At 55.5% G+C, this 10,000-nt stretch overlaps 3 non-coding genes across 3 annotated transcripts in view; all 3 read right to left on the bottom strand.

The window, feature by feature from the left end:
- Positions 1-626, bottom strand: part of LOC139968404 (large subunit ribosomal RNA) — a 4,028-nt gene extending 3,402 nt beyond the window's left edge. The window contains exon 1 of the ribosomal RNA XR_011793403.1: positions 1-626. This exon is cut by the window's left edge and continues 3,402 nt beyond it. This is a non-coding gene — a ribosomal RNA (large subunit ribosomal RNA).
- A 434-nt stretch (positions 627-1,060) lies between these two features.
- LOC139968496 (5.8S ribosomal RNA) lies at positions 1,061-1,220 on the bottom strand. Its single transcript, XR_011793492.1, has one exon. It is a non-coding gene; the product is annotated as a 5.8S ribosomal RNA (ribosomal RNA).
- Positions 1,221-1,825: 605 nt separating this feature from the next.
- LOC139968332 (small subunit ribosomal RNA) lies at positions 1,826-3,703 on the bottom strand. Its single transcript, XR_011793338.1, has one exon. It is a non-coding gene; the product is annotated as a small subunit ribosomal RNA (ribosomal RNA).
- Between the last annotated feature and the right edge of the window lie 6,297 nt (positions 3,704-10,000).

Genomic DNA, 10,000 nt, shown 5'->3' with positions numbered 1-10,000 from the left:
TCGCCCGCCCCTCTGCTCCGCTCTTCGGTCGGTCGCCGGGAAGGGCGCCGAACGGTAGAAGTGCGACGCGGACCGGACGGCGAAGCGCCGCGGGTCGGTCCCGAGGGATCCGAACCCGCACACGCTGCCGCGCCGACCGCGCCTGAATCAACCGGACGCCCCATGTAGCATGCGGCACTCATCCGTTTACTTCTTGGCAGTTTCACGCAATGTTGAACCCTCTCTTCAAAGTTCTTTTCAACGTTCCCTCACGGTACTTGTTGACTATCGGTCTCGTGCATAGTATTGAGCCTTGGATGGAGTTCACCACCCCTCTTTGGGCTGCATTCTAAAACAACCCGACTCTTGGAAAGCTTTCCCTCCGGCCTTCGAGTCCGCCCTACGGGCCTTACACCCGCTGCGGGTAAGCTGCAGCCCCGATCACAGTGGACTGCGGCCGGACTCTGTCGACCGGAGTTCAGTTTCCTTACGCCACAGGTCCCTCGCACCGCAAACGGGCGCGGGGATTCGGCGATGGGCTCTTCCTGCTTCGCTCGCCGCTACTGAAGGAATCCTTGTTAGTTTCTTTTCTCTCCGCTTAGTGATATGCTTAAATCCAGCGGGTAATCTCATCCGATCTGAGGTCTGGAATCGTGAAAGACACGTGGAACGTGATCGGAGTCATAGCGGCGACCCGGGGTCTCTCCTTCCCCGGCGCTCCCCGAAGAATCGGGTCGCCGGCGGGAAAGGGTGGCCTACCATGCGCCTGCGAGAACGCAGACGGGAGGACGAGAGACCCCGCGATTGGGTCGACCGGCTCTGCCCGGCAGAGGCTCCTCGACCGTTCCGGGGGGTCGGACGCTGGACCGCACCACGGGCGCATACGTCTACACCCCGATGGCACGTCGCACGACCGACGAACCCCCGGTTACCGATCGAGCCTGCTCGCCGAGTTTCACCGGCGCCGACATCACAGAACTCCATCTGACACTGACCCGACGCAGCCGGCCGTCGAAGGGACGGCTGCGGCCGGGCGCTCCTCCGGCGCGCGAACACGCCGACTCTGTGAGTGATTGTCTTCAGACGCTCAGACGGACGTGGCTCGAGGAGCAGAGCATCCCCGAGCCGCCATTTGCGTTCGAATAAGTCGATGATCAGTGAGTTCTGCAATTCACATGAATTCTCGCATCTAACTGCGTTCTTCATCGACGCACGAGCCGAGTGATCCACCACCAAGAATTGTCATTTGCCACTGGAAGACTCCCGCGTTCGCAAACTCTCCTCAGAGCCGAGGGAAGAAGTGGAACGGAAGGAGAAAGGACACGGGGACTCTGTGCCTTCTTTGCTTGTGACTGGAAAGAAATATCCTCCGTCGAGCCGAGGGGGGAAGCGGGCTCCCTCCTTCCCCCCACCGCCGCGAGGGCGGGTCGCGCGAGTCAGACTCGCCGACTGGGGGGAAATCGGGCGACACCGGTGCCCCTTCTCTGCCCTGCGGAGAATGCCTCGAGGAGCGCCGCGCCGCGGACGGCGACGGCGTCTCCACCCTTGCGGGACTTCTCCCTCGAAGCTACCGGGAGCGCGAGACTCCGTGAGACAGACGACGAGAGAAGAACCGGGTACTCCCCGGGCTGGTCTGTGTGTGACACGCCCGTCTCCTTTTTGTCGGAGAGAGCGAAGGCGAAGCGCGGGGTCTGACCTCGACCGTGGAACGGGGAAGGAGGCGGTGAAAACCCCGCTCGAGTCCCCCCGGCTTTTCCAATTTGCTCTCTCCGCGTGTCTCTCTGTGACGGCTTTTCCGACATTCCCCCTTTGTTCCCTCTCCGATCACGGAGGGGAAGGGTTCTGTTAATGATCCTTCCGCAGGTTCACCTACGGAAACCTTGTTACGACTTTTACTTCCTCTAAATGATCAAGTTTGACCGTCTTCTCGTCGCGCCTCGACAACCGGCCGAAGCCGGGGGTGCCAGACGGTCGATCCGATGGCCTCACTAAGTCATTCGATCGGTAGTAGCGACGGGCGGTGTGTACAAAGGGCAGGGACGTAATCAATGCGAGCTGATGACTCGCGTTTACTTGGAATTCCTCGTTCAAGGGACACAATTACAAGTCCCTGTCCCCAGCACGGAGAAGTCTCAGCGGATTACCCGGACCTTTCGGCCGAGGGCAAATGTACCCGCTGCTTGCGCCAGTGTAGCGCGCGTGCGGCCCCGGACATCTAAGGGCATCACAGACCTGTTATTGCTCCATCTCGTATGGCTGAAAGCCATTTGTCCCTCTAAGAAGTTCGCGGCTCACCACGACGGGTGGCCGGACTATTTAGCAAGCAAGAGTCTCGTTCGTTATCGGAATTAACCAGACAAATCACTCCACCAACTAAGAACGGCCATGCACCACCATCCACAAAATCAAGAAAGAGCTCTCAATCTGTCAATCCTCACTGTGTCCGGGCCGGGTAGGTTTCCCCGTGTTGAGTCAAATTAAGCCGCAGGCTCCACTCCTGGTGGTGCCCTTCCGTCAATTCCTTTAAGTTTCAGCTTTGCAACCATACTTCCCCCGGAACCCAAAGACTTTGGTTTTCCGGAGAGTTGCCCGCCGCGTCATGGGAGGAACGCCGGCGAATTACGAGTCGGTATCGTTTATGGTCGGAACTAGGGCGGTATCTGATCGCCTTCGATCCTCCGACTTTCGTTCTTGATCAATGAAGACATTCTTGGCAAATGCTTTCGCTGTCGGGCGTCTTGCGACGATCCAAGAATTTCACCTCTCACGCCGCAATACGAATGCCCCCGGCAGTCCCTCTTGATCATTACCTCAGGATCTCAAGACCAACGAAATAGAACCGAGGTCCTCTTCCACTATTCCATGCTGAGCTGTTCGGGCACTTTGGCCTGCTTTGAACACTTCAATTTTCTCAAAGTAAACGTTCCAGTCTCGCACGGCACTCAGTTAAGAGCACCGCACGACCAACCGAATCACTGGCCGGGAAAAATCTCCCACGACTCCCGTTTGACGGGGAGAAGGGGAACGGGCAGTGCACGCCTCACGGCGGACCGCCCGCCCCGGCCAGAAATCCGACTACGAGCTTTTTAACTGCAGCAAATTTAATATACGCTGCTGGAGCTGGAATTACCGCGGCTGCTGGCACCAGACTTGCCCTCCAGTAGATCCTCGTTAAAGGATTTAAAGTGTACTCATTCCGATCACAGGGCCTCCGAAGAGGCCTGTATCGTTATTTTTTGTCACTACCTCCCCGTGTCAGGAGTGGGTAATTTGCGTGCCTGCTGCCTTCCTTGGATGTGGTAGCCGTTTCTCAGGCTCCCTCTCCGGAATCGAACCCTGATTCTCCGTTACCCGTCACAACCATGATAAGCGCATAACTTACCATCGAAAGTTGATAGAGCAGACTTTTGAAGGGAGCGTCGCCGGTGCAAGACCGTGCGATCGGCATGATTATCTAGAGTTCACCAGCGGAGACCGGACCCCGAAAGGACCGGGCTGGCCTTGTTCCTAATAAGAGCACGCTTCCCCCGAAGGGTCGGCGCTTTGTTGCATGTATTAGCTCTAGAATTACCACAGTTATCCATGGTATAAGACTTTCTCCAATAAACCATAACTGATCTAATGAGCCATCTGCAGTTTCTCTTGTATGTTCAGGATTGTACTTAGACGTGCATGGCTTAATCTTTGAGACAAGCATATGACTACTGGCAGGATCAACCAGGTAACGGTCGACAGAACCGGGCTGGGCCCGTTCGCCGTCCGGGAGTCGCTCTCGCACTCCCCTCTCTCTCTCTCTGAATTCTCAATTGTCGATGCCGTGCTATTACGGTACAGTGATCGAAGAACCGCCCGAAGGGATTCTCGAGGTGTGTATCTCTACCCGAGTCGACTGGGTCGTCTCGAGAGGAGTCGCAGTGGTCCCGCCTCGGAGACGGGACCGGTTCGAAGCGACGCGGGAGGGCGACGGCTCGTCCACTGGAACAGGGGAGAGCAATCGCACGCCTCGAGCGTGCATTCGTTGCTTGGATGAAAAAGCCCGTACCGAGCGCCGAGTGCAACACATGGTCGCAGCAACGGCAGCATGCCCGAACGGGTCCCGTGGAGAAAGCTCGATATCTGACGACACCGAGGTCCTGCTCTTTCTCCACCGGGGGTTCTGCGGATGAAAAGGCTCAATATCTGAACGTCGATATATACGTGTGCACGGAGGGACACCTCTGCTCACGGGGCGAGTGGGTGAAAACCCCCGCTCTGAGCGCCGAGTTGCAACACATGGTCGCGATGAAACGACGGCTGACCCTACCGAAAGGGCCCGCTGGAGTCCAACCATGACACGTATACACACACGACAGACATTAAAAGCCTTCTCGAGTCTTGGATCGACTCTACTACCCCCCTCATATATAGAATCCGATTCACTCTGCCCGCTCGTTCTGACCATTGGATCACACACTTAAGCCAATACCCGCTACACTTAAGAGATCTCGAAATCTCGAACGAGACCCAGATTCTCTGCGGGTGAGTCGGGCGGCCTGCCGTCGCCGTCGGCTTGCCGTTTGCCTTTCGCCTGGTCGCATGGCACTCGTGCCATCGACCACGCAACGCGAGAGGCCTTCTCCCTTCTCCTTTCTCTCTCATCTCTACTCTTCTCTCTTCTCCACCGGGGGTTCTGCGGATGAAAAAGCTCAATATCTGGGATTGTATATATACATATGCACGAAAGAACCTTCTACTCACGGGGCGAGTGGGTGAAAACCCCCGCACCGAGCGCCGAGTTGCAACACATGGTCGCGATGAAACGACGGCTGACCCTACCGAGAAGGCCAGCAAGGGTCTGACGTGCAAAAACATATTTACGCACCACAGGCAAGGAGCCTTTTCGAGTCTCGGGTGGACTCCCGTCCGCGAAAGCTTCATATCTGAACGTCGATATATACGTGTGCACGGAGGGACACCTCTGCTCACGGGGCGAGTGGGTGAAAACCCCCGCTCTGAGCGCCGAGTTGCAACACATGGTCGCGATGAAACGACGGCTGACCCTACCGAAAGGGCCCGCTGGAGTCCAACCATGACACGCATACACACACGACAGACATTAAAAGCCTTCTCGAGTCTTGGATCGACTCTACTACCCCCCTCATATATAGAATCCGATTCACTCTGCCCGCTCGTTCTGACCATTGGATCACACACTTAAGCCAATACCCGCTACACTAAAGAGATCTCAAAATCTCGGACGAGAGCCACACCTTGCGGATGCATCGGGCGGCCTGCCGTCGAGGTCGGCCGTCGCCCCGTCTCACAGACTCGTGCAACACGACGAGTCCCAGCCTACGCCTGTGTGCATCACCGTCGGCCTAAATCTCGGCCCTCGCCCGGTCGCATGACACTCGTGCCATCGACCGCACCATCGACCTTCTCACCCGGGAGCAACCCGTGTTTTCAGAGGAGTGCCGGGGTTGCTCCCGTGCCGGGTATGTCTTGTCCGGCGGCGCCCCGTCTCACAGACTCGTGCAACGACAACGGGTCCCATGCCTACGCATGTGTGCATCACCGTCGGCTAATTACTCGGCCCTCGCCCGGTCGCATGACACTCGTGCCGTCGATCACACCATCGACCTTCTCACATGGGAGCGACCCGTATTTTCAGAGGAGTGTCGGGGTTGCTCCCGTGCCGGATATATCTTGACGAAATCAAGGAGATATATGAGGAAACTTCTACAATTTGAAGATCGACCGGCGAGACAAGACACTCCCCTTAATATATAATCCGATTCACTCTGCCCACTCATTCTGACCATTGGGTCACACACTTAAGCCAATACCCGTTACACTAAAGTTGACCATGTTTTGTTTTTTTTGATATTATTATTATTATTTTTTTTTTGTCAACGTCCTCTGTAACGAAGTCAAAACTCTATGCATGTGTTCGCGTGTCGTTCTGCCGTCTCCGCCGGGCACATCCCAGCCAGCGCCCGATACATTTCAGTTGACAACGGTCACAACTCTATGCATGTGCTCGTGGGTCGTTCTGCCGTCAACGTCGGGAACACACAGGCCAGTACCCGCTACATTAAAATTGACAATGGTCACAACTCTATGCATGTGCTCGTGGGTCGTTCTACCGTCAACGTCGGGCGCACACAGGCCAGTACCCGATACATGCAAGTTGACAGTGGTCACAAACTCTATGCATGTGTTCGCGTGTCGTTCTGCCGTCTCCGCCGGGCACATCCCAGCCAGCGCCCGATACATTCAAGTTGACAACGGTCACAACTCTATGCATGTGCTCGTGGGTCGTTCTACCGTCAACGTCGGGCGCACACAGGCCAGTACCCGATACATGCAAGTTGACAATGGTCACAAACTCTATGCATGTGTTCGCGTGTCGTTCTGCCGTCTCCGCCGGGCACATCCCAGCCAGCGCCCGATACATTCAAGTTGACAACGGTCACAACTCTATGCATGTGTTCGCGTGTCGTTCTGCCGTCTCCGCCGGGCACATCCCAGCCAGCGCCCGATACATTAAAGTTGACAACGGTCACAACTCTATGCATGTGCTCGTGGGTCGTTCTACCGTCAACGTCGGGCGCACACAGGCCAGTACCCGATACATGCAAGTTGACAGTGGTCACAAACTCTATGCATGTGTTCGCGTGTCGTTCTGCCGTCTCCGCCGGGCACATCCCAGCCAGCGCCCGATACATTCAAGTTGACAACGGTCACAACTCTATGCATGTGTTCGCGTGTCGTTCTGCCGTCTCCGCCGGGCACATCCCAGCCAGCGCCCGATACATTCAAGTTGACAATGGTCACAACTCTATGCATGTGTTCGCGGGTCGTTCTACCGTCACCGTCGGGCACACTTGAGCCAGTACCCGCTTGACTTTTTTTTTTTTTTTTTAAGTCAACGTCTTCTTCAAGGAAGTCCAAATTCTATGCATGTGTTCGTGGGTCGTTCTGCCGTCTCCGTCGGGCACACACAGGCCAGCGCCCGATACATTCAAGTTGACAGTGGTCAAAACTCTATGCATGTGTTCGCGTGTCGTTCTGCCGTCTCCGCCGCGCACATCCTAGCCAGCGCCCGATACATTCAAGTTGACGATGGTCACAACACTATGCATGTGTTCGCGTGTCGTTCTGCCGTCTCCGCCGGGCGCATCCCAGCCAGCGCCCGATACATTCAAGTTGACAACGGTCACAACTCTATGCATGTGCTCGTGGGTCGTTCTACCGTCAACGTCGGGCGCACACAGGCCAGTACCCGATTCATGCAAGTTGACAACGGTCACAAACTCTATGCATGTGTTCGCGTGTCGTTCTGCCGTCTCCGCCGGGCACATCCCAGCCAGCGCCCGATACATTCAAGTTGACAACGGTCACAAACTCTATGCATGTGTTCGCGTGTCGTTCTGCCGTCTCCGCCGGGCACATCCCAGCCAGCGCCCGATACATTCAAGTTGACAATGGTCACAACTCTATGCATGTGTTCGCGGGTCGTTCTACCGTCACCGTCGGGCACACTTGAGCCAGTACCCGCTTGACTTTTTTTTTTTTTTTTTTATGTCAACGTCTTCTTCAAGGAAGTCCAAATTCTATGCATGTGTTCGTGGGTCGTTCTGCCGTCTCCGTCGGGCACACACAGGCCAGCGCCCGATACATTCAAGTTGACAATGGTCACAACTCTATGCATGTGTTCGCGGGTCGTTCTGCCGTCAACGTCGGGCACACACAGGCCAGTACCCGATACACGCAAGTTGACAATGGTCACAAACTCTATGCATGTGTTCGCGTGTCGTTCTGCCGTCTCCGCCGCGCACATCCTAGCCAGCGCCCGATACATTAAAGTTGACAGTGGTCAAAACTCTATGCATGTGTTCGCGTGTCGTTCTGCCGTCTCCGCCGCGCACATCCTAGCCAGCGCCCGATACATTCAAGTTGACGACGGTCACAACACTATGAATGTGTTCGCGTGTCGTTCTGCCGTCTCCGCCGGGCGCATCCCAGCCAGCGCCCGATACATTCAAGTTGACAACGGTCACAACTCTATGCATGTGCTCGCGGGTCGTTCTGCCGTCAACGTCGGGCGCACACAGGCCAGTACCCGATTCATGCAAGTTGACAACGGTCACAAACTCTATGCATGTGTTCGCGTGTCGTTCTGCCGTCTCCGCCGGGCACATCCCAGCCAGCGCCCGATACATTCAAGTTGACAACGGTCACAAACTCTATGCATGTGTTCGCGTGTCGTTCTGCCGTCTCCGCCGGGCACATCCCAGCCAGCGCCCGATACATTCAAGTTGACAATGGTCACAACTCTATGCATGTGTTCGCGGGTCGTTCTACCGTCACCGTCGGGCACACTTGAGCCAGTACCCGCTTGACTTTTTTTTTTTTTTTATGTCAACGTCTTCTTCAAGGAAGTCCAAATTCTATGCATGTGTTCGTGGGTCGTTCTGCCGTCTCCGTCGGGCACACAATCAAGCCAGCGCCCGATACATTCAAGTTGACGATGGTCACAACACTATGCATGTGTTCGCGGGTCGTTCTGCCGTCAACGTCGGGCACACACAGGCCAGTACCCGATACATTCAAGTTGACAACGGTCACAACTCTATGCATGTGCTCGTGGGTCGTTCTACCGTCAACGTCGGGCGCACACAGGCCAGTACCCGATTCATGCAAGTTGACAACGGTCACAAACTCTATGCATGTGTTCGCGTGTCGTTCTGCCGTCTCCGCCGGGCACATCCCAGCCAGCGCCCGATACATTCAAGTTGACAACGGTCACAAACTCTATGCATGTGTTCGCGTGTCGTTCTGCCGTCTCCGCCGGGCACATCCCAGCCAGCGCCCGATACATTCAAGTTGACAATGGTCACAACTCTATGCATGTGTTCGCGGGTCGTTCTACCGTCACCGTCGGGCACACTTGAGCCAGTACCCGCTTGACTTTTTTTTTTTTTTTTTTATGTCAACGTCTTCTTCAAGGAAGTCCAAATTCTATGCATGTGTTCGTGGGTCGTTCTGCCGTCTCCGTCGGGCACACAATCAAGCCAGCGCCCGATACATTCAAGTTGACAATGGTCACAACTCTATGCATGTGTTCGCGGGTCGTTCTGCCGTCAACGTCGGGCACACACAGGCCAGTACCCGATACACGCAAGTTGACAACGGTCACAAACTCTATGCATGTGCTCGTGGGTCGTTCTCTACCGTCAACGTCGGGCGCACACAGGCCAGTACCCGATTCATGCAAGTTGACAACGGTCACAAACTCTATGCATGTGTTCGCGTGTCGTTCTGCCGTCTCCGCCGGGCACATCCCAGCCAGCGCCCGATACATTCAAGTTGACAACGGTCACAAACTCTATGCATGTGTTCGCGTGTCGTTCTGCCGTCGGGCAAACCTATGCCAATACCCGCTTGATTTTTTTGTATTTATTATTTTTTTTTTTTTGTCAAGTCTTCTTTAACGACGTCACAACTCTATGCATGTGTCCGTGTGTCGTTCTGCCGTCTCCGTCGGGCACACACAGGCCGCTAGTACCCGATACATGCAAGTTGACAATCTTCACAAACTCTATGCATGTGTTCGTGTGTCGTTCTACCGTCGGGCAAACCTATGCCAATACCCGCTCGATTTTTTGTATTTATTTATTTTATTTTTTTTTGTCAAGTCTTCTTTAACGACGTCACAACACTATGCATGTGTTCGCGTGTCGTTCTGCCGTCTCCGCCGGGCACATCCCAGCCAGCGCCCGATACGTTCAAGTTGACGACGGTCACATCTCTATGCATGTGTCCGTGTGTCGTTCTTCCCGCCTCCGTCGGGCACATCCTAGCCAGTACCCGCTACACTAAAGTTGGCAATATTTTCGCGGGGTGGGGGCTCGTCATCTCTGACGAGGTCACAACTCTATGCGTGTGCTCGTCGGTCCTTCTGCCGTCTCCGTCGGGCACACGTAAGCCAATGCCCGCTACACTAAAGGGTCGCGAACATTCGATCGACCCCCTCTCG

Source organism: Apostichopus japonicus, chromosome 5 (genome assembly GCF_037975245.1).
Source record: "Apostichopus japonicus isolate 1M-3 chromosome 5, ASM3797524v1, whole genome shotgun sequence".
Lineage (NCBI taxonomy): Eukaryota > Metazoa > Echinodermata > Holothuroidea > Aspidochirotida > Stichopodidae > Apostichopus > Apostichopus japonicus.
Note: the sequence above shows the minus strand (reverse complement) of the source record. Positions and strands in the feature narration are given on the sequence as shown.